The sequence below is a fragment of the Dioscorea cayenensis genome, chromosome 1, assembly GCF_009730915.1.
Source record: "Dioscorea cayenensis subsp. rotundata cultivar TDr96_F1 chromosome 1, TDr96_F1_v2_PseudoChromosome.rev07_lg8_w22 25.fasta, whole genome shotgun sequence".
Lineage (NCBI taxonomy): Eukaryota > Viridiplantae > Streptophyta > Magnoliopsida > Dioscoreales > Dioscoreaceae > Dioscorea > Dioscorea cayenensis.
This window is the reverse complement of record NC_052471.1, coordinates 14,440,724-14,466,479: the sequence shown is the minus strand read 5'-3', so window position 1 is coordinate 14,466,479 and position 25,756 is coordinate 14,440,724. Positions and strand designations below refer to the sequence as shown.

General features: G+C 39.2%; 1 non-coding gene across 1 annotated transcript; it reads left to right on the top strand.

Annotated features, from left to right (window-relative positions):
* The first annotated feature begins 8,770 nt into the window (after positions 1–8,770).
* On the top strand, positions 8,771–8,877 carry LOC120266028. The gene has a single exon (XR_005537876.1). It is a non-coding gene; the product is annotated as a small nucleolar RNA R71 (small nucleolar RNA).
* The last annotated feature ends 16,879 nt before the right edge of the window (positions 8,878–25,756 follow it).

Below are 25,756 nucleotides of genomic sequence, written 5' to 3'. Positions count from 1 at the left end.
TGTCTCCAGAAAGGTGGACACCCTATAGCACTCATCTACATAATTCTTAGGGTTGTCCAGATTTGAAAAAATGGCTAAAATAGCATGGCAACATGGTATCCCAGTGAGCTGCCATTTTCTATATGTGCATGTTTTATCAGTCATGTCTACTATGAATTAGCCACCAGATTATTTTACTTGCTATTGGCTACCACATGGCCATGTTGATTTGCATGCCCAACTTAATGCTTTTGCTTTCTCTATTTTTTTTATGAACTTTGGACAAAGCATTGTTTGGCATTTTTCCATTACATCTCTTTATTTGAATCCTTATCATCAATCTTGTTCTAATTGCTTTATTTAAACTGATTACCCCTTTGTTTCTGGCTTCAAGGATGACACTGTTGAAACATTCACTTAAATTATTCAACAGTATGTCACATTTGAACTGAGGTTTGAAGTGTGACCTAGTCAAGTGATGAGGGTCAATGTTTTTCATGTATTCACATACTTTAGGAGATATCACACTAAGGGTCTCTAATTCCTTGTTGAAGGCAGGAACATAGGAAGCCCTAGCACACTTCTACGTTTGATCTTTAAGTCTCTTGCCCTTGAAATTTGTTCTAAAGTTGGTGTATATGTGTCTGACATAAAATCTATGCTCACTATGGGGAAACAGTTCTTCTATAGTAGGTATTAAGCCCTGTGGTGCAGTAGTAAGGTTTTCACACATTCACAGAACAAATAAAAACACAGATTAAAAAACAACATTACATTAGCAATGCACTAGCAATTGAATTATTAAAAACCCATATAAAGTAACCATACATTCTGCATGTCAGTCATGAAAGCCTAATTGTGGCTATTAACAATCTCCAAATCCTGTGCCAAAAACTCCAAGAACCAGGTCTAATACTCTCTGTTCTCTTTTTCCACCCCGGCCAGTGCTATGAGATAGATGTAATCATTTACATCTATTCCCATAGTAGAGAGAAGCTGGCCTCCATAAAGTACTCTGAGGAAGCAACCATCAAAGGATATAATCTGCTTGCAACCATCTTTTAAACCTACCTTCAATGGAGCCAAACACACATACTAACCTGAAAATATGGTTGTATTACACTTGATCTTGACAGTTGATCCTGGGTATGATCTTGACAAGGTCCCCTTCCGTATATCCCGCAAGTGCACGGGTTTGTCGAAGTAATAATCCCAGGTGAGCGTGGTCGAATCCACAGGGAGTAGGGAGTAAAAACAGTTAATTTGATTCTTAGCTATGTGGAATATCAACAGTGATAAGTGTGAAAATGATTCAATTCTCAACAATAAAATCAACAAGTGAGAGAGCAAAAGTAAAGAATAGGGTAAGGCGATCGATAAAGATGGGGTACTCGGATAACGCTTCACCTAGGATAATCGCTTCAAGTGCAAGAACCCTCTATTATGCTTCCTAATCAATGATGCAATGGTGAGTCGTGGAAATCCTTACATACATAGTCCCAAATCTAAGGTCAACTATGCCTAACTCTACACATGTCCCGGAGGAGAAATCGAACAATCTCAACACCTCGCACTCGCATAGAGATGCAATGAGCTCTAGGGATTCCAAGTGATAAATCTCTTCCTAATTATAGACCTAACCCTTTGGTCCAGGCGGAAGGTCCCTAGCCACAATTAAGCCCTAGATAGTAAGATCACCTCAACGCTTCACTCCATTACACGCGCAACTAGGCCCCAGCGGAGGTTCATCCCTTAGACCATTCACTCTATTATGGCCGCAAAGAACTTGAGGAACGAAGGTAGAATCTATCACATCAGAGGGGAAAGGGGACGCTCCTGTACCTCTCGACTCATCCTCTCAACCCTCTCCAATCTAGCTTTATCTAACGCTCGTGGTGTGTCACTCACTCACAAGGTTACCAACAAGAACTCTCAACCTTAGTGTCACTCTAGGGGAAATGTTCATACAATCAAGCATTCAAGGTTAGAACTCACAATAAACATCAATTTCTCGAAAGCATAATAAAAAAGTTCAATGAAACGAATACATCCTAGGGTTCACAATCATCCAAGTACCCACTAGGTGTTTAGCTCTCCATGGAGCTAAGTACAATCAAAGAAATAGAATGTAAAAGCAATGAATCCATAAAGAAACCCCCTCGATGGTCATGTCGATGGTCTTGTGGAAAGTCCTCTCACTAGATGGTCCAAGGATTTCCTCGTCCGGTATAGGATACGCCTCGACGGAAGCTCCCCCTACCAACCTTCTTCCTAAGAAATGATGATGTCGAGCCGTGAGAACCTCTCCAAAACCTTGGCCAATACCCCTCGAAACCCTAGCGAAGCCCTCTCGCAAGTTGGGGAAAAGATGGAGAAAAGAATACCAAAATCGGGGTTGAATTGGCTTTAAATAGGGCTGGAATCGGGCGACTCCACGGGCGTGGACGCTACACGCACCCGTGCGGAATTTTCACATGGGCGTGGATAATTTCCACATGCCCGTGTGGATTCTCTGTTTCTCTAATTTCTCGGCCGGCTGTGGACAGTGCTGCTACAGTGCATGCTACAATGTTGCTACGGTGCTCTGCTACAGTATTCGACCTGAATAGCTTCCCAATTCCATACTTTCATCGGGGTAACGCAAACGGGCACACGTTCACATCGTGAATCACTTGCTTCTTTAATGATATATATGTTGGTGGGGTTCTAGTTCTTGTATGCATAAGACGGAATGTTCGAGTGAGCATGCCTTTGTGCCCCTCGAAATGGATGTACTCACTCGAATGCGAGGAGGTTGGGACACACTCTAGCATCTAACACCTGTCCTATGTCTTCGCGTTTGAACCTTAGCAAGATCTCCTCCAAAATATGTGCATTATGATCCACATTGGCCCATTTCCTTCATACTCGGCCTCACAACCCTACCTGCATAAAAGTAACATAAAAACACACATATTAATGTAAAAAACTGAGAAAAGTAATGCTCAACATAAGGAATGAACGCTTCGCATTCATATCGCACAAGCACTTATCAAACTCCCCCACACTTAAGCTTTTTCTTGTCCTCAAGCAAACATTAAAACATTCTGTGCATCCATGAAGAAAATATTGAAAGTGCTTGGCCTTAGGTTCACCAAAGTATACAAAGATAGCATTCTACAAGTAAGGAAAATTTCAATACTAAATACGAAAAATCAATGCTCTAGCTAAAAACTTGAATCAAAAAGGACAACAAACCCGAATTTCGTGTAAGTGTGTGAACTCACTCAAAGCAACCCAAGTTATACTCCTCAAAGTTCTAAGTACAAGGGACTTATTTATCTACAAAAAGTGATAAAAAAATTTTTAAAAGATGGTAGTAGCTTCACACATCCTCTAAGGTAGCCCTTTCCAAAGCGGCCGCTAAGGTGGCTTTCACACTTTCGAGGTGGTAGCTCTTTCTACCCGAGTGGTAGCTTTCACTCATCCTATGAGATAGCTCTTTCTCTCATTAGGGCATAACTAGTATCCGACTTGTGAGAGTAGCTTCATACTTCATGGTTGGTAGCTCTTTCCACCCAACAAATACAAATAAACAATAAAACTATTTTGTTCCTTCTTTTCATTTTCATTTTTTTTATCACAAGAAAATAAACCTAACTAGTCCCTTTAACATCGAACATGAGTTTCCAATAAAATTCAAAGAGTGAGTAGTGCACTAAGTGTAAATCGGGCAAAAATTCCTAAAAATTCAAGCAAGAACTAGAGCATGAAAACATTCAATGTTAACAATTCTCCTAGACTTAAGAATACAATCGTTGCATCTAAGGTGAACTGCCATTGTCTATGTGAGCATATATCAATCAAGAACAATAGAGAAGATGTGCGCATTATGAAACTCCCCCCCACACTTAAGTTGTACATTGTCCTCAATGTACACATGCAAGCTCACTCAAAATATATCATTCAAAAATAAATGTGGGAGAAGCAATCAAAACAATACTCCCCTGACTCCTAGTGTTGCGTTTGATGAAGCTAATTCCATGGCAGTAGTGTTCCGACGGGTTGTGAAGCTCACACGGCCAAGTGCCTAAGCATCTTGGCTGTGCCCATGACTAAGTCTCAATTCCCAAGAAGACAAGACCATCTGCACGCATACACGAGGGGGTTCAGTGAAGCTCAATAAAGACAAAATAACTCAAGTGTATATAAAAGATGAAGCAATGAATACAACTCGATAATGCAAAATGAACATAAACTCAGAAGTCAAGTGTCAAATGTCGGTGTCGCTCTCGGGCTCCTATGCTACTGCTGCTGCTGACGAAGCACATGGTGGGTCCACCGGTGCTGGGGTCGAGGATGGAGCTGCTGGAGGAACTGAGGGTTTGGATCTCAGGAGATCTCGTAGGAAGTCGAACCGGGCCATAAGATCTGAGTACTGCGCCGACTGCATAGCCCGGAGTTCCGCTACCTCAGTCAGAATCTCTCTAACATCGGTCTCCAGCCTCTCAATACGATCATAGGCTCGAGTACCCGGTGCTATAGAAGGTGAAGAAGTCTGCTGGACACCCCCCGCAGTATCTCCTTCGCTCCTGGTGGTCTCAACGGTAGCTGTAGCGAGAATATAGACCCGTGGCCCAAACCTCTGTACCAGCCCCATCATTCTGATCGTATCAAACTCAAGAGGAGTGGGCATAACTGTCCTCTCAGCACCACGTAGAGCGTCGCCCAAACCCATTCCCAAAATGTGTCTGGTGATATAGGGACCAGCAAATAGTAAACCTACTCTCGTCGAATGACCATGGTACTATAGAACATCCGCTAATATGCACCCCAAGTGAAGTGGTACATTGCGGGCCATGGAGTATAAAAAGAGCAAATCCAGCTTGGTCAAAGCAGTTGTGTTATCTGCTCGACCTGTCACGGACCTGCTGATGACTGCGTGCAAGTATCTGTAACTGAACCGGGATAAACTAGAGGCCTTCGACAATCCCGGTTCGTACTCCCCATGTCCACACACAAGCCTATACGCATGATATGGAATGACTGACACTGGAAAATCTGCTGGTAATCGTCCATACTCCACGGTACCTGTATAAGCGACATCGTACAGGCCCGTCCTAATCGAAAACTTAGTGACACTCATGGAGAACGGATGTCCGAATGCCCGAAACTGTATCGCCTCTGTAGTGTCCACTCTCCCATGCATCAATCGAAACTCAAAGGACGCTAAAACCTCTAGCGTTAATGCGCTGTAAGCTGGCTCACAAATCGTCAGCAGCCTCCTCCAGCTTCCCACTGCTAGCATCTCGTCAATCTTATTAATCACCTCATCACCCTGCTGAATATCTCTAAGCACTTGCAAATCCGCGAAGCAAGTCTAACCAAACCCGAGTGCTGAAAGTTTCTCGAAGCGAGCCTGATGCTCGGAGTTCGAGAATTCCATATGTATCGGCTCGGGTGGGGTGAGTCTGGAGCGCTTCACTTCGTTCTTCTTCGCTCGAGGTGCCATATCTGTAATACAAAAGAAAGAAACAATCAAAAAATCTCATAAGCAATATACTGCAGAATTCCACACAGGCCTGTGGAAATTACCCACACCCGTGTGGATCTGCAGAGCGTGAAACTCTCGCACGGGTGCACAACAACTGTTAACAATTCAATTTAAAGCCACTTCTAGATGCTTACTAAACATTCATCATGCATGAAAATTCACAATTAAAGATATTCAATCTGTGAAAAACCTTAGTTGGCGTAGAAAGAAAAAGATGAAAAGGATACTGAAGGAATAAATGTGAAAAATTTCTGAAAATCGGTAAGATCTGTGAAGAAAAAATCCTCCAAACAGCGATGAACGGTCTAGAAGATGATCAGAATTCATCTTCCGGTGACTGGAAATGAAGAATGAGACGGATCACAAGGTTTTTAAGGAGAAAATCGCGTCTCTTAGAACTCTGCGCATCCACACGGGCGTGTGGAAATTCCCCACGCCCGTGCGCCTCACTTCAAGAACGCCACAGGGGCGTACACACGTCCCTGTGCTTTCTCAGAAAAATGCTCCTTTGACTCTGACTGCTCTCGCACGGGCGTGCGAAAATTATCCACGCCCGTGCGCCCGACCCACAAGGGTAGATTCACGCCGCTGTGGCTTCCCTGGACATCCGAGAAAAATATCAAGTCTTCCACACGCCCGTGCGAAAATTCCCCACGGGCGTGGACATTCACATGCCCAATTCACAGGAGCAGCCGCACACCCTTGTGTCTTCTCGGGATGGAGGGAACACCCTGCAGAGTTTCGCACGGGCATGTGAAAATTACCCACGCCTGTGTATGGTTCACAAGGTCGTCCACTTGGGCGAGTCCACGCCCCTGTGTGCTCTCGGGAAAATCTGCCTAACTGCGGGGAATTCCCACGCTGCGTGCGAGTGTCCATGGGCGTACGATGTTCGCATGGTCGTCCATAGGGGCAGTCACACGCCCCTGTCCCGTCTCTGCATGAGCTCACAATACACACCCACGGGCGTGTGAAAATTCCACACGACCGTGTGTTTTCTCTGTATGACTTAGAAAAATCGGCAGGCTCTGCAAAAATTCTCTGAACATGTTTACACACTCAGAGCCTGGCTATTATGCAAAATTTACCAGATAAAAACATGAAAAAGAACCCAAACGACCAAATTTTGCCAATTCTTCATAAAACACACGATGAATTTTAAAACCCACAACAAAATCGCTGCACAAGCATCTAAACATTAAAACACCAACACTTAATAGTTTATTCATGCAAACAAACTAAACTAAAGAGATAGGAAAACAGTAAACACTTGGGTTGCCTCCCAAGAAGCGCTTGTTTAACGTCACTAAGCTTGACGTATCTTTCTTACCTCACGGGGGTTCATGAATGAAGGTTGCCCTCTTACCCATTACTTGAAAGCATGATGAGCAAAGTCTCTTGAGGGTAGAGGGTGTACTATCGGGCTTCGGACCCCCTAGCAATGGTTCATCCAACTTTCTTGGCTCATGTACGTCTCCAACAGTCTTGGAGCGTTTTCGGTGGCGTCTCCTAGCCCTCTTCATTTTCCGGAGCACCTTCTTAAATATCCCCGGGGTAGATGTTACTTCTTTAGTCGACCCAAGCATCATTACTTCATTGATCTCCTCTAGGTCGTACAAACCTTCATACGGATCCGGGTTGAACATTTCCTGCATGTATTCATCAACAAGCTCATCAGTAGTTTCTAGAAAGTATAAAGTGTCATCAAAATCAAGAGAATACCGCATGGCTTCAGCAAGGCAGTATGTGAGCTTGTCGTTTCCAACTCTCAATGTGAGCTCTCCGCCGTCCATGTCAATCAATGCTTTGGAAGTCCGCAAGAATGGTCTCCCAAGTATCAAGGGTACATCTGCATCCTCATCGACATCTAGCACTACAAAGTCAACCGGAAAAATGTACTTGTCCACTTTAACAAGGACATCTTCAATGATGCCTCTCGGATGTCACACCATTCGGTCCGCTAATTGTAAAGTCATCCGAGTATGCCTAGGCTCTCCTAAGCCTAGCTTTTGGAAGAAAGTGTATGGCATGACGTTGATACATGCCGCTGAATCTGCCAATGCCATTTCCTCACCTAAGTTGCCGATATTACACGGAATGATGAAGCTTCCCGGGTCTTTCTTCTTGTTCGGCATATTCTTTTGCAACACCGCCGAGCATGAAGCATCTAGCACCACTGAAGCACTCTCCTCCAACTTCCTCTTGTTAGTCAACAAGTCCTTCAGGAACTTCGCATACTTAGGCATTTGAGCCAATGCCTCTACAAAAGGAATGTTGATGTGGAGTTGCTTGAACAGACTCAGGAACTTTTTATACTGTTCATCCCCTTGGTCATTTTTCAATCTAGAGGGATAAGGGATTCTTGGCTGGAAGGGTGGGGGTGCCACCTCTTTCTCTTTGTTTGCTCCCTCCTCAACCTCTACAACCTCGGGTGCATGTTCTTTCGGCTTCTCACTCGGAAGCCTCCCTTCAACCTCACAACCACTTCTCAAAGTGATCGCCTTCACATGTTCTCTCGGATTGGTTTCCGTGTTGCTTGGTAAACTTCCATATGGTCTTTCGGAAAGTGACTTCGCAATTTACCCCACCTGATTTTCAAGGTTATGCAAAGAGGCGGTGTGGTTGCGAAGTGTAGCCTCGACTGATTCAAACCATGTATTTGCAGATTGAATAAATCTAGCCAAGTGCTTCTCTAAATCCGTCATTCAGGTTTCCAAGCCTGAAATTATGTTTTCCACTTGAGGGGCTTGTTGTTGTTATTGAAAACCCGATGACCCCATGGTCTTTTGTGGTCCTTGATTACTCTATGAAAAGTTGGGATGATTCTTCCAACCTGAATTGTAAGTATTGCTATATGGGTTCCCTTGAGGTCTCATGCCATTACCTACAAAGTCAACATTCTCCACTGAAGAAACATCACCAATAACGATCGGGCAATTGGAAGGAGCATGTCCTCCACCACAACCGGTGCAATTGGTCATGGCCGCAACTCTATTCTAAGCTATGAGATCTAGCTTCTTACTCAGACTCTCTACTTGCGCCACCAATGAGGTTACCGCATCAATTTCATGGAGACCGGCAACCTTTTTCTTCTGCCTAGCATTCCACTGGTAGCTATTTAACCCCATTTCTTCAATCAATTGACGTACCTCGTCGGGGGTTTTGCTACCTAAGGTACCTCCTGCTGCCACATCTAAGAGTTGCCTTGTACTCGGGTTCAAACCATTGTAGAAGGTTTGAACAATCATCCACTCCGGGAATCTGTGTTGCGGACACTTTCTCAGGAGCTCCTTGAACCTTTCCCATGTCTCAAATAGAGACTCCAATTCCAACTGAACAAAGGATGAGATCTCATTCCTAAGCTTGGCTGATTTTCCGGGAGGGAAATAACGGGCTAGAAAAGCTTCTACCATCTCCTCCCATGTAGTGATTGATGCTCTAGGTAATGAGTGTAGCCACTGCTTCGCTCTCCCCTTCAAGGAAAATGGGAAGCCTATCAATTTGATGGCATCATCCGTCGCCCCATTTATCTTCAGCATATCGTACACCTTGAGAAAGCTCTCTATGTGACTGTTTGGATCCTCATCGGCCAAACCATTGAATTGTGCGGACTGCTGCAACATATGGATGAATGTCGGCTTTAGCTCGAAGTTCTGAGCTGTAATTGGGCGACGCAAAATACTCGATTGTGTCCCCAACATCGAAGGTGCCGCATAATCGGATAGTGATCGCTGTTGCTCATTACGTTCGCCATGTTTTTCGATTCTTCTACTTCCAAATCAGTCGGATTATGCTTGTTCTTGCACGAGTTCCTTCCCTTTTCTTCTAAGTGTATGTTCAAGCCCAGGGTCTCCTTCAATCAATATTGATGGATTCCCTTGGGTCATAAACTGGAGTTGCACCAAAAAGAAAGAAAAAGAAAAAGAAAATCAGAACGATGATAGAATAAGAAGATATGAAATAGAATGTGAGGTGAAATAGCTAAGAAAACAAAGTGCAAAGTATCTCCAAACATCTATTTCCCAGCAACGGCGCCAAAAACTTGACAAGGTCCCCTTGCATATAACCCGCAAGTGCACGGGTTTGTCGAAGTAATAATCCCGGGTGAGCGGGGTCGAATCCACAGGCAGTAGGGAGTAAAAACACTTAATTTGATTCTTAGCTATGTGGAATATCAACAGTGATAAGTGTGGAAATAATTCAATTCTCAAAAATAAAATCAACAAGTGAGAGAGCAAAAGTAAAGAATAGGGTAAGGCGATCGATAAAGATGGGGTACTCGGATAACGCTTCACCTAGGATAATCACTTCAAGTGCAAGAGCCCTATATTATGCTTCCTAATCAATGCAATGGTGAGTCGTGGAAATCCTTACATACATAGTCCCAAATCTAAGGTCAACTATGCCTAACTCTACACATGTCCCGGAGGAGAAATCGAACAATCTCAACACCTCGCACTCGCATAGAGATGCAATGAGCTCTAGGGATTCCAAGTGATAAATCTCTTCCTAATTATAGACCTAACCCTTTGGTCCAGGCGGAAGGTCCCTAGCCACAATTAAGCCCTAGATAGTAAGATCACCTCAACGCTTCACTCCATTACACGCGCAACTAGGCCCCAGCGGAGGTTCATCCCTTAGACCATTCACTCTATTATGGCCGCAAAGAACTTGAGGAACGAAGGTAGAATCTATCACATCAGAGGGGAAAGGGGACGCTCCTGTACCTCTCGACTCATCCTCTCAAACCTCTCCAATCTAGCTTTATCTAACGCTCGTGGTGTGTCACTCACTCACAAGGTTACCAACAAGAACTCTCAACCTTAGTGTCACTCTAGGGGAAATGTTCATACAATCAAGCATTCAAGGTTGGAACTCACAATAAATATCAATTTATTGAAAGCATAATAAAGAAGTTCAATGAAACGAATACATCCTAGGGTTCACAATCATCCAAGTACCCACTAGGGGTTTAGCTCTCCATGGAGCTAAGTACAACAAAGAAATAGAATGTAAAAGTAATGAATCCATAAAGAAACCCCCTCGATGGTCGTGTCGATGGTCTTGTGGAAAGTCCTCTACTCGTCATCCAAGGATTCCCTCGTCCGGTATAGGATACGCCTCAACGGAAGCTCCCCTACCAACCTTCTTCCTAAGGAATGACAATGTTAGAGCTGTAGAACCTCTCCAAAACCTTGGCCAATACCCCTCGAAACCCTAGCTGAAGCCCTCTCGCAAGTTGGGGAAAAGATGGAGAAAAGAATACCAAAATCGGGTCTGAATCGGCTTTAAATAGTGCTAGAATCGGGCGACTCCATGGGCGTGGACGCTACACGCGCCCGTGCGAAATTTCCACACGGGCGTGGATAATTTCCACACGCCCGTGTGGATTCTCTGTTTCTCTAGTTTCTCGGCCGGCTGTGAACAGTGATGCTACAGTACCTACAATGTTGCTACGGTGCTCTGCTACAGTATTCGACCTGAATAGCTTCCCAATTCCATACTTTCATCGGGGTAACGCAAACGGGCACACGTTCACATCGTGAATCACTTGCTTCTTCAATGATATACATGTTGGTGGAACTCTTGTTCTTATGTGCATAAATCGGAATGCTCGAGTGTGACTGCCTTTGTGCCCCTCCAAATGGATGTGCCCACTCGAATACGAGGAGGTTGGCACACACTCTAGCATCTCACACCTGACCTATGTCTTCGCGTTTGAACCTTAGCAAGAATTCGTCCAAAATAGATGCATTATGATCCACATTGGCCTATTTCCTTCATACTCAGCCTCACAACCCTACTTACATAAAAGTAACATAAAAACACATATATTAGTGTAAAAACCTGAGAAAAGTAATGCTCAACATAAGGAATGAACGGTTCGCATTCATATCGCACAAGCACTTATAAGACTGTAGTCCTACAGCCTTCTTATTTGATCATTCTCATCACCATCTATTAACCTGTATTAAGCAGGAAAGGAAATATCATTAAATTATACATATAAAATTTACCATCTATCAAGCTGTATGAATAATTGTAACAAGAATTTAACTTCTTGCAATACCCTTTGCTCTCCAGGCCTTGCAGGTACTAATTCAACCTCCTCATTGGTCCTAACTTCTTGAATAATCTCAGCAATAGACCAGTTAGGATCAGCCCTAAATTGTTCCAAATACTTGTTTGCAATCCACTAGGCATTCACATACCTTATCCTATGCTGTCTGGAACATTCATATGTCAGGATTCCTGACTTGATTTAAACTATATTCTTGTCCTTAATCATTGGAGCAGCCCACAAATAAAAAGGACATATCTTACTGCATATTGCCTTACACCTTTTGTTGTTACTTGGTCTGAAATTCATACCAACTTTAGACTGTGGGCCTTTCATATCAAACTCCTCAACAAACTCTTCATATTTATGTCTACTATTTATGTCTACTTGCAACCACATCTTCCTCATCTGTTGAAGAATAGGAATGCAGTTCTTCTAAAGCCTTATACTCACTCTCATAGTCATCGCCATCTCTTACAGGCCCTTAACCACTAACCTCATGTAAATCATTTTCCTCACCACTAAGACTATAATCTGAGTCATACAGACCATTGCCAGGTTCAACATCTACATTGTCCTTATTATGCTCTACAACCTAATCCATACTTTGATCTTCATTCTGTTCTCGGTCCTGGTCCATACAGCCTTCATTCTTATCTATGCTTTGATTATCATCCTGGTCCTTATCATCAAAATTCTTTTGCCCTGAATTTTCCTCATAATTTGTATCACAGAAAATTTGTGGCAGTTCCTTATTGACCCTAACAGTGATATTCACCTCACCATGCAACTCAACACTTCGGACCATTTCTAAAGCATCTGCATCAGTTTTAATCTCTCTTCCCCATATTATCACTCTGGTAATCCATCCAATAGAAACTATAGTCATCCACATCTAAATTTAGTTCTTGTGCCATGGCTATTATTTCTAATAAAGACATTTTTTCATGGCAACAAAAATCAACATATCCTGCTAACTTTGGTGGAGACATGTTCACTTTATTGTTTACTATGTGGAAGAACAATAGAGTGAAGCAGTCTGAGTTGCATGGTAGGATTAAAATGGCCAAACATGTATTACTTAACTTAATTGATGATTTAAAAATGATAGAAACATACAAAATAAAAAAATGTAATTAATCATTCATTACAATACGGTTATATTTCTATTTGGATCTAAGAAAATATGATGATTGTTATCATTACAGCATGGGTGGAAGTCAAAAGTTGGGCAAAAATTGATATCATTACCAGGTTATGTGTCATCAATCAAATTATCATCTCTAGGTCTTTCAAAGATTAACAAATATATCAAACGCAATGCATTAGATAGAATGACACTAAAATCTTGGTAAAGACTTTTAGTTCTTTTTAGAATCATAAATAAACCTAGAATTAGGAAAGAAATATAACTTCACTTACAAACTCATCTAACATTGATACAAGAAATTGAACAATAATCATCACTAACACAAGAGCTAACAACTTATCTGTCTAGAGACATTGAAGTTAATGCGTTACAAGTCTCTCAACTCAAAGTTCTGCTCATAATCACAATAAATCATACCAATCCTAGAATATCTAATCATAAAACAGGGGGAAAAACTTAAATTCAGCAATAGCCATGATAAACTCAAGAGTTCATAAAACAGTAACACCAAACTCTATTCATAACCCAAGAGAGGAAACAAAAAAACTTATCCTTTAATTACACAAAGAATAAATCTCAAGAAATTAAACACTAATCATGATAAACTCAATACTTAACATACAATGCACTTGTCTAGTTAAACAATAAAAATTCTACAGTTTTACATATACAATGTGTCAAAAATTTTGCTAAACCCACAGAACTGCACATGGATTTGAAAATAATAAACATTCGAACCCTAACATCAACAATAATTCCATTTGTACAGACCCGTAACATTAAATTTAACTTATGGTAAATTGGTGGTTCCAACTCCGACGGCCTTATGGCCGAGTCGATCACCATGATGCTTCTCCTTCAGATGCACTGTTTGCCAAAACTCCCTCTTTGTTCTGATGGACTTCCGGCCTAATCTCTACATTACTTGTCACTAAAACTATCATGCTTCTTTCTCATCTTCACTTAGATGCATCAACTGGTACATGAACGCCTCCAATTTCACCCTTGTGACCCCTGTAAAAAACTAGGTTGAAAAGGGTTAAACGATTTGAAGGTAAGTGCTCACTTGAAAGATGTCAAAGATGCCTACGTGATAGCCGACATGGATACTTTCGCACTGATGTGGATAAGTCGCTGATGTGGACGGCTCCAGAATAGCCTCTTACGTGGAAAATAGGAGTCCACGCAAGCGATCCGGTGGCCACATCATAAGTTTCTCACCGAAAAGGGCCAAGTGCTCAGTCGGTGAAAGAGAATAGAAACTTAGTGCTTACTTTGGTACATATTGAAGGTTTGTGCTCAAAGTGAGATTTGTCCAAAAGTTAGTACCCAACCAAGAAATTTACCCCAATTAATTACCTAAATGAGTTCCAAGGCATTATAAAATATATAACACAAAAAGAAAACTTTAGAGGACCTGGTTAAATAACATTCATACTTGGGTGTTTCTCCACCAAAACTGAGATCTTTTGATCAGTCATCGGTCAAAGAAAAACCCTAATCAAGACCCGTAGAACCATATGTTACTCATCGAGAGAGTTAAAGCCGCTATCGCTTCTTCTTCCTCTTCATCGGATCTTTCTGATCAAGGGATGAGTGGAAATGATGAATAAGATGAAGAAATTCAAGAGTTTGAAGAACAAGATGACTCAATGATGTTAGATCATTACCAACACAGTGTAAGAAAGGAGTTGTTAACTCGAAAAATCCCTCATTCTCTGGAAGCCACCCATAAAAAAGGAAGAGTCAACAAGGGTTTGGGAGAGGCGTAAGCCTGGCAGTTGTTCCTTTAGTGCTCTTTGTCTTACCCTCATCCTATCAGAATGTCTTCTAACTCATTTCTCTCTTATTTTCTCATGCTTATGTTTATCGAGTTATTCAAATGATGAAAAAAACCAAGCCTCATATTATCTATCTTGTGAAGACTAGAGCAAATGAGGATCGTGTTGATCACTTTGTTACCAAAATTGATCTAAACTAGAGTTGGGAACATAGAAGCCGATGGCTACTCTGGGGGGATAATTGTAATATGCCGAAAAGAAACTGGTTTGGTTTCTCTAGTTGTGAGATCTAGGTTTTCCTTATTCTTGGTTATTTCTGCAGGTAATAACTCTGACTAGGTGCTCTTGGTCATCTATAACTCAACTCAGACTTTAGAATAGATGCTACTATGGAAAGAATTATCAGGCATAAGTAAGTCGAACCTGTTAGGTAGTATTGCAAAATTAAATAACATCACCAAATTACCATAGATCTCCTAGCGCCCAACAAAAGTCCCACGCCTCTAGATTACATGTCGGAATTAAGAAACAATCTCCTCTTCTTCTCCAAATAGCAGCTAGGGTTAGAGAGGAAGAGAGAGCCAGGGGATTTTTTTCACTAGAGAATTAATTGATTGATTCAAGGGTTAGAGAGGAGTCATATTTATAGAGACTTCTTAAAACATGATAAACATTATTCAATTATGAGTACTATTTGAAATATGAACCTTCATAATATGATAAACATTATTCAATTATAAAGTCCGATTCAAAATATGAACCTTAATAATATAATAAACATTATCATAGAAGTTCTATTAGAAATATGAGCTCTAATGTAACTAAAACCACTTTTGTCTTTGAGTCCTTATAATTTGGATTATCTATTCTACTTCATCGAAATTAAATCAAAATTTAACTTAAGATAAAAATCCAAAACCAATTTACAATTTCACTCATCCCATGAAGTAAAATTATAAATTGATAATTTTACACCTACACTAAAAACGAGACTGCTTTTTATCCCTTTAAGCGTGACTCCCTAGGCTCATTCTGATTGGCAATGGGAGGATACCCAAGGACTTGGGTAGCACCTAGATAGCCCTCTTGTCGCACTCCGACCCGTGGGCCCCGGGATGCAACAACCACCGCGACAACCCAATGAAGGATACCCTACCACTCGACCCTTAAGTCACCGCAAGGCTAACAATATACAAGAAATCAATTAACCTGAACAGAGTATTCACAAGCAGGAATATCCAAGGCTACGTAATACAAATATATAGAGAGGAAGCTACACACTCACAAATAAAATAAAATGAATTCAAAAGTTAAATAATACATCACACAACCAAGATAACCTATAAAGTAGAACATGCAATAACAATACTAATTTTCAAAACCTAACGGTAGTAGTGGATCCATGAATGTTATACAATGCAAACATGCCCACAGATACAAATATACAAGACTGTAGAAAAAGAAAGTTAAACAATACGAGCCATGCCTAGCACTCCACCATTTTGCATCGCCTCTAAAATCTGAAATCTAAAAAAGGTAGATAGAGGGTGAGCAAACTAAGTCACTTAGTGAGTGGGTTAGCACAACTCTTAAAGGATATATCAAAATAATCAAGACAAATTACCAGAATAAGCTTTTACCAACAATACTCATACATTAGAACTTAATGACATATAATAGTAATCACATGTGCAATAAAACCAAAGATAGCATAAAAGATACCTTTTCATCAACTACGGTTTCAACAAACAATTTTCCAAAATACAATACACAGGTTTTAAACATTAAAACAAGTTGAAGATCAAGCCATGTTTTTACAATAAAACATATAGGTCACGACATTTTGGTATATAACAACATATATAATGTGAGTTTCAAAATGCATAAAACACAATACTCATCGTCAAATTAAATTTGGGGGAGACTTGCTCCCCTAAGAGTAACAGTTGGGCTTCACCCGTCACCACAAATTTAAGATGACATTATAAAATATATGGAATGCATAATACTCATCGCCAAATCAAATTTGTGGGAGACTGCTCTTCTAAAAGTGATAGCGAGGCTTCGCCCCCTCACCACAAATTTAAGATGACAGTATAAAAGATACGGAACACATAACACTCATCGACAAATTAAATTTCTGGAGACTGCTCTCCTAAGAGTGACAGCTGGGCTTCACCCCCTCACTACAAATTTAAGATGACACTATAAAAGATATAGAACACATAATACTCGTCGCCAAATTAAATTTGTGAGAGACTGTCTCCTAAGAGTGATAGCTGGGCTTCGCCCTCTCACCAAAAATTTAAGATGACACTATAAATGATATGGAACACATAATATTCGGCGTTAAATCGAATTTGTGGAATATTGCTCTCCTAAGAGTGACAGCTGGGCTTCACCCACTCACCACAAATTTAAGATGACACTGCAATGCAACCAGCAAGTAGTGGTCTAGGAATCTCTCAAAACCTTCACCGTGGCCACGAACGGCTAGGTTTAGAGCGGTCAAGGTACTCATGGCCTTAACGTTGACCCATTGGTTCATCATATAGTGACCCCAGCTTCCAAATGATTATCCAATCAGGGCTCTCCACTCCCACCTGAACTAGATCAATAATTCAGCGGGTCTTCCACGCCACCTTAATAGGTTGGGCATAGAAACAGCCTGCTGCAGTAGGATGTCACCAACCAAAATAATGCAATACATGCATGCCTTATCAAAGAATCCATAACTAGGACAACCTTTAAATATCCAGAATAAGATGCCATTCCCATATTTGCCAATGTTAAAAGTATGATATAATAACCAGAGCCTCATAAATCAATCCAAATTCAAATACAGGCACAATCAATAATATTTTCATTAGAACATCAAGAATTTCATAAATGCATCAGTGATATAGAAACTCATTCCCAATCGATTCAAAACATTGATTGGTTGTGATAAACCAAGGAAAACTTTAAAATAAAGCAATATAGATTTATAAGTAATACTCTAATAGAATTATGCATCACAAAGTCCACTCACAACTTAGATGATTTAATATTCCCGAATGATCTAATCCTCCGCCAGCACACAACCTCGAGGCGAGCACTCAACTCCTAGCCAAAGCACGCACACACACAAGCAATAACTAGAATTAAACAAAGAATACCAATCAAAAGAAATGAAACCCTAGGACACATTAACTCACAACCCTCAAACAATGCTAGGATTAACTCAAAACTTTCTTCTCAGGTTACTATTGAATTCCTAAGGTATTGAGCTTCACTCTAAACCATAGAAATTAAAGTAACAACAAAAGTACACTGGTAATACTATAAACTCGGGATTACTACAGTAACCAAGAAAATGCTATGCAATGGTTTCCTCCTGATTTACATCATCAAATCAAGAAATTTCTTTACAAGCATTCACACAAATAAATAACAACGGCATTAGTTTCTATTTGAGCCTAAAGTCAACTCAAACCATAGGTTATCAAAGAATTCAAAATGATGAAATAGGAGTAAAATACGGCCTAAAACTTGAGTCAAGACTTATTAAAGTACTCACAAGCAAGGGAGGAAGAAATTTCTAGCTTGGTCCTCCGGAAACAAGTCACAGGAAAAAATATCTCCAAGGTTGAGGTGTTCAGCCAAATGCTGTAAAGCAAGAAGAAGAAGAAAAAGAAAAGAAGAAAGAAGTAATGAAGAATTCGTGCTGCTACAGTAATAGGCTACTGCAGTGTTGGCTAAAAACAACTACAGTACTAAGCTAACATAGCTACAGTAAAAAAAATTGGTTATAACAGCGGTGGCCCCATGTCGTAACCCAATTGAACACGAATGAGTAAATCATCATGAACCTTTCCGATATGATTTTCATATTTGTATAAACCTTTCGTTCTTGTATCCCAACATAGTGAGAGTTATGGTAATAGTCAAACTCATTGAACTTGATCATATGCAAATAACTATAGTGGAGTGAGATTACCAAACTACCCTTCGTGTTCCACACTATTAGTTTGACTGCCTTGGCTAAGGTCTTCTAATCTCACATACTTAGTTGTATAGGAGACTAACTCGTTTAATTCTGAGAGAATGAATTCCTTCTTGGTGCTCACTCATAACTGCTACTTACCCAACATAGGTACACTTCGAGGTTGGCTCTACCAAAAGGTAAACTAAGCCTAACGACTCTAGTAATAGACTAGTCATAACAAATATATTGTGATCATGATACCTTAGGTCTAAGGTCCACTAAAATGATCATACCCAACAATCCCAATCATTTACCGTCAAAGCGTAAACCCATGTGATTGGTTTGTTTTGAGTCATGTTCGAATACACCAATCCCATTGATACATTTATGATATATGCTCTCATTATTTCATAGTGTTTAACTAGCACTCTTTGTCAAAGTATATGTCATACAAATCCTTACCAACTTTTAACACCCAATTAGTGGTTCTCCAATTTGCGAACTATTTAAGTGTATAAGTATTAAACCCTTCTAGTGCTCTCCTTTTTATCCCACAAAGAGCAGAAGGTTTAACTTAATACACATGAACTATGATATTTAAAACTAATTATAATGTCATCACAAGATTTATATGAACATCAAAATAAATACCTATAATAATAAGAATGTATAATATAAATGAAATGGCCTAATACAAGTATCATCATTTCCTTTCGAGGGCATAATCCTAATAGAACCTACCTTGGACTTTATTTAGTGATTTTAATGCTATCGCTGATTTGAGCGAATTTAAAAGGGTTCTTATATTTACTATGCTCACAATGCTAATTTGTTCTCTAGATTTATTTCTAATAATTAACTGTTAGATGTGAATTTTGTCAGTTTGAAGTTTACTTGGTGCAATAATCAAGTTGGTATAGCTAGACATTGGGCCATACTTGATCATTGCTTGATTAATTTTGATTGGTCCTCCAAGTTTGATTCCTACCATGTTAAGCACTTATCTCACATATTTTCAGATCATGCTCCCATGTTACTTTTTGCTCTTTCCCGTAGTTTCATTTAAAACAATATTTTCATTTTGATAATTATTGGTTTAAGAATCTCTCTTGTCATGACATCATAAACAATATCTATACCTCCTCTCCTTATTCTACTCCCATGCAAGCATTTTCGCATTTGGTTACTTGGACTAGATCTCAGTTGATTACTTGGAGGGCAAAAGGCATGAGCTTAATTGAATCAGAGTTGAATACTCTTAATTAGAAGATCAAAGAAGCTGAGATCAATGATGCCTTGAATATTTCAGATGATAGCTCTCATATTGATTTATGGACCATGTATAACAGATTTGTTTCTCTTCAAAGGAAAACCTCTATAAAGTAAATTCAGAGAGCTAGATTGATGTGGGTACACAATGGCGATCACAATATCAGCTTATTTCATAATGCTATTTGACTTCATAATAATCACAACACCATTTCACATATTTATGATTCTCATGGTCATACTCATATTCATAGAGATGGTATTGAAATGTTTTCATTAATTTCTTTACTAAGTTGTGGACTAAGGAGCATAATTTTAGCTTTACTGAAATTTTACAAGCTCTTCCTGATGACTTAGTTATTGTTTTTGATAATGACTTTGAGTTGCTTATGAAAGAGGTCACCAAAAATGAGGTGTAACAAGTTATTTTGTCTTTCTCCTCTAGTAAGAGCCCTGGTCCTGATGGTTTAAATATGGAATTCTATAGGTTTTCCTTTTGGCATTTTGTGGGTAATCATTTATATTATGCCATCAGATATTTATTTTCTAATCCTGTTATAGCTATGCTTAGGGCAGAACATATAGCACTATGATCCCTAAAAACTATAATCCTAAGCATGTGTTTGATTTTTTGTGCAATGTCAATTATAAGATTATCTCTAAGATCTTGGCTAATCGGCTCAACCATGTTCTACCTCATCTTATTGGTAGAGAGTGATAAGTGCTTGTGTGTTAATAATGCGAAGTATTCTTTCCTTGCGATGAGCCTTACTTTTATCAGATATTAGCCCTAATACATGTGTATTTGTGTTCTTTTGCGCATGTAGGGTTGTGAAACCAAATATGGAAGAAAGAAGCCAAAGTAGATCGTGAACGCATTGTTTGATGAAATCTTAGAAGGAACAAACACGAAGACACAAGTTATGATTGAAGATACGTGAATGTGTGCCAACATCCAATACATTCAAGCAATTTACAATGATTTGGAGAGGCACAAAGGCAGTCACATTTGATTATCCCAACTTGTGCAATGATAGCAAGATCTTCACCAATGAACCCGTTTATTGAAAAAACAATGTGATCTACGGCATGAACATGTGCCCGTTTATGTTACCTCGATGAAAAGAGGATTCTAAATTGTTTTTCACCCGCGGGGAGGGGGGCACCATAGCAAGTTACTGTAGCAAAATCACTGTAGCAAACTACTATAGTAGTTACTGTTCACAGCATATAGAAAATTAGGATTTCAAAGAATCCACACGGGCATGTGGAATTACCCACACCTGTGTGGAAATTCCACAGGGGCATGTGGAAAATCTATAAGGCCGTGTGGATGCCCGATTCCAGCCTATTTAAAGCCACGACTTGTACCGATTTGGGAATCCATCTTTCATCCTTCTCTCCAACTTTTCTCCATCTTTTGGGAGGCCGTCGGCTAGGGTTTAGAGAGGCTTTGACAAGTCTTTTGGAGTGGTTCTACTGCTTCAACACCGAGATTCTCTTGAAAGTTAGTTATTGGGGGAGCTTTCGTCGGCACAGATCTGGCGAGCTATGCCTTATGCTTGACAAGGGGACCTTTGGAGAAGATGAGGCTACTCCACAAGACCCATCGATATGAATACCGAGGGGGTTTTTTCTATGCATTACATGTTTTTACTTTCGATTTCATTATTGATTGTATCTTGCTCCATGGAGAGCTAAACCCCCTAGTGGGTACTTGGATTTTGTAAACCCGAGGATGTTATTGTTTCATTGACCTTTTATTATGCTTTCCTTAATTGATGTCTTCAATTGAGTTCCAATCTTGAATGTTTGTTGAATGATTTCTCCCTTAGAGTGACACTAGGGTTTAGAGTACATCTTGGTAACCTTTGTGGATAAGAGACACATCATAAGGGTTAGACAATGCTAGATTGGAGAGGGTTGAGAGGGTGAGTCGAGAGGTAGAGGAGCGTCCCCTTTTCCCTCCGGTGTGATTTATCCTACCGCCATTTCCTAGAGTTCTTTGCGGTCACAATAGAAGAAGTACTAAGAGAGGAACTCCACTGGGGCTTAGTTGCGCAAGCAACAGAGTGAAGCGTTGAAGTAATCCCTAGTATCTGGGGCTTAATTTTGACTAGAGCTCTTTTGCCTTGACCAAAGGGTTAGAACTATACACAGGAAAAGGGTTTATCACTTGGAATCCCTAGAGCTTCTTGCAACTGTATACAGTGTGAGGTGTTGTGACTGAGCGATTTCTCCACCGGGGCATAGTGTAGAGTTAGTCAAGGTTGACCTTAAGTTTGGGATCGTGTATTTTAGAATTTCCACAACTCATTAAGCATCAGTTAGGAGGCATAATAGTTGGTCTTGCACTTGAAATATTAGTCATAGGGGGAGCATTATCCGAGTACCCGACTTCTATCGATTGTCTTTCCTCTCATTTTATTGTGCCTCTCTTTCTTGTTTCTTTTTATTTATTTTCATATAAATTCTATTCACACTACCATTGATTTATTCTCATCATAGTTAAGTAGCAATCGTTGTATTTCTATTCACTATTCCCTGTGGATACGATACTCACTCAACTGGGATTTATTACTTCGATAAACCCATGCACTTGCAGGTCACGCGCAAGGGGAGTTGTCAGAGAGCAATGTGGATTTGTCTCGGGTCACACCCCTTTTGATAATAATATAGCTCTACAAGAAATGGTGTACTCTATGAATCATGAGATTAACCACCCGCTACGATGTTGATTAAATTTGACAGAGAAAAAGCATATGATACAATGAGTTGGAATGCAATCCTCACCACTCTTACTAGAATCAAATTTCCCAATACTTGGATTTCTTGGATTCATGCATATATTAGCTCTCCTTCTTTCTCTTTTATCATATATAAAAAGCCTACTCAGTGGGTATCTTTTTCCCGTGGTCTTAGGCAAGGGGATCTCCTTTCTTCCTATCTTTTCATTATTGCTTCTTAGAATTTGATTGCCATGCTAAATTTTGCTCTAAGAAATAATATAAATCTTGGTGTCAATGCTGGCCTGAAGTGTAATTTTAATCATCTTATGTATGTTGATGACTTACCCTTGATTTCTCAAGCGTCTAGGAAAGTTGCCCATAATATCAATCTCTTTTTTTCCATTTATACGAATATAATTGGCCAATGTGCTAATAATGCTAAAACTGAGATTTTCTTTCTAGCTCATTTTAATAAAAGACTCGGTCGTAGTATTAGTAGTATTCTCAACTTCAAAGTTTGCTCTTTCCCAATTATCTACCTGGATATTCTTATTTCACATAGGAGATTAGCTGTCTCTCAATTCTCCTTCATGCTTAAGAAAATTGACAGAACTATTTCTAACTGGAATCATTCTTGTATCTTTGCTACTGGGAAAACAATTCTTATTAATAGCTCTTTCCTTTCTATTACTCTATACTATCTATTTGTCTATCCTATTCTTGATATTGTGCTTGATGACATTGCCAAGGTAGCTAGAAAATTCTTCTAGTCTAAGGGTGGCTATAAAAAAGGCATTTACTCAATTGGTTGGCAAGATCTTACACTTGATCATGCTGAGGGGTCTCTCAATTAAAAATCTTATGACTGTGAAGTTATCCTTAATGGCTAAGAATATTTACAGTTATTTAAATGTTCATAATGTGTTTTGGATTGACATTCTTTATTTTAAATATGGCAACTGAGGATTATGCAAAACAATGCTCATTTAGTAAAGCCTTACTTGTGGATGAATAATGTGTTTTGGATTGACATTCTTTATTTTAATTCTTTGGTCCGGTTTTCCAACTCCAAAGGTAATCATCTTTCTCCCAAACTCTATTCACATTTTAATCACACATTAGATCATTTCGATTGGTGCAAAGGCTGGAAGGTTTTATGGAGCCTTATAGTGGCCCGTCGAGCTAAGCATTTCATCTGGCTCATGCTAGATGGTAAGGTCAAAACAAAGGATTAATTATTTAATAAGAACTTATGGTAAGGTCAAAACAAAGGATTATTTATTTAATAAGAACTTGGGGCTCTAATAGATATTGTGCTTTATGTGATTTAGAGACTGAAACAGCTAGGCATCTTTTTCATTTTTGTGTTAAGGTTCAACCTGTGTGGGCCTTAATAAACAATCACTTGTCTTTTAACTTTCATAATGGTTTCACCTATGGTAATTGGCTCTGGTCTATTGGTATTAAAGGCTCAATTCATCTCAAATCTATCATAGCAATAACTACTTGGTTAATTTGGAAAACTCGTTGCAATTATATTTTCAGGGTTGACACTTTTTATTGCAACCTTATTGTCAACCAAGTTATTGCCCACATTAAACAGTATTCCTACTCCTCTAACTCCTATATTGGCAAGAATTTTTTTGTTACAAATTTTACAGATCAAGATGGACCTTTTCTCTTCACAGCTGCTTCTTGGAATGAAGAGTTGGGGAAAGAGGTGAAAGGTTCTATATATCCAATACTAAAGCTGGTATTTTAGTTGCTGATTGTTGTAGCCTCCAATCTTACTCTCAGTTGGATTTCAAAGTCTCTTCTTTTTCATTTGCTATCAGCAACATCATTGGGAACGATATTTGTGTCAAGCATTTTTTGTTTCTAATTCGGAGTTAAAGGAAGCTCTCAATTCAATCAGAATTCATCATGACTAGAGGACTAATCATGGCTTAAGAAGACTTCAGCTCCTTCTTGTGAATGCCGGCTGTTACAAGATCTAAGCCATCCCCCACAATTTGTCTGCTTTTGCTTCCAATCTGGCCTCCGATGGTTCTAGTATGCATGAGCTGACTCTTTTTCATCAAGATTCGGAACTCACAAAATGGATCATGAAGTGTATTTCAAATCTTGGCTTTCATATCGTAACCTCAACTGTTTCTCTTGTCATGTTAGCTTCTTTGCTCTTCCTCCTTGGTTCTGAGTCTTTTTTTTCCCTTCTGTTTTCTTATTGTATTTTCTTCTTCTTTTTCGTATTTTTTATTTTTAATTAAATTAGCTCTTGAGCTCTTTTTATAAAAAAACATTCCAAGGCAAGCATGTGTACGGGTTCGTTAACAATTAATAAATCTACCCAATCGTTAAGATTTCTTTTTCTACCTATTGATCCTTGGCCTACAAACAAGGAAACAACTCTTTAAATTCGAAATTGTTGACATATCAAAAAATAAGTTGTAATAATCACAAAAGTAGTATATATTTAAACATATTTCCCTCCTCATTTAAACAAGTAAATATGACAAAATAATATTTATAAATTTCTATAATTTACAATTCAAAAAGATATTGAATTTTAATAAAATAGTGTAAATTAGTTTAATATTAAGAAATAAATATTTGAAATTTACAAGTAATTAACAAAGTATTTATATATTACTTAACAAAATTGATGATCACAAGATTCTAGATTTTGATTTGCAAATAAAATTAATCAGGCCTACCAAAGTTTAAACAACAAAGTCGCATATTTGCTAAATCACTATTTTTTATATTAAAAATGGAGTTTTAAATTTCACCCATTTATTATTTCGATGAACACAATTTATCTTTTTCTTTAAAAGAAAAAAATAAATTCTCATCTTATGGAATAAAACTTCAAGTGATTAGTCTCTCTAATAAATCTATTTAATAATAACTTAAGTGGTTAATATCATAATTGGTCCACATCTATTTTATAATTGACCCCCCTTATCCTTACACTAATAATAAATGAAGATTAGAGTCTCATTGATAATTGTTTGTATATTAGTATTACTAAGTATAATTTTCTTATATTTAGCATCACTTTTATCAAATTTTATGTCTCATTTGTATGTATTTGTGTTATTTTGTGCATTTAGGGTTGTGGAGACAAGTTTGGAAGAAAGGAAGCAAAAATAGATCATGGACGTAATTGTTGAGGAAACTCTTGGACCAAACAAGGATCAAGGCACAAGTTGTGCTCATAGACATGTGGGTGTGTGACAACCACCAAAATGGTCAAGTGAATACATAAAGTGGAGGGGCACAAAAGC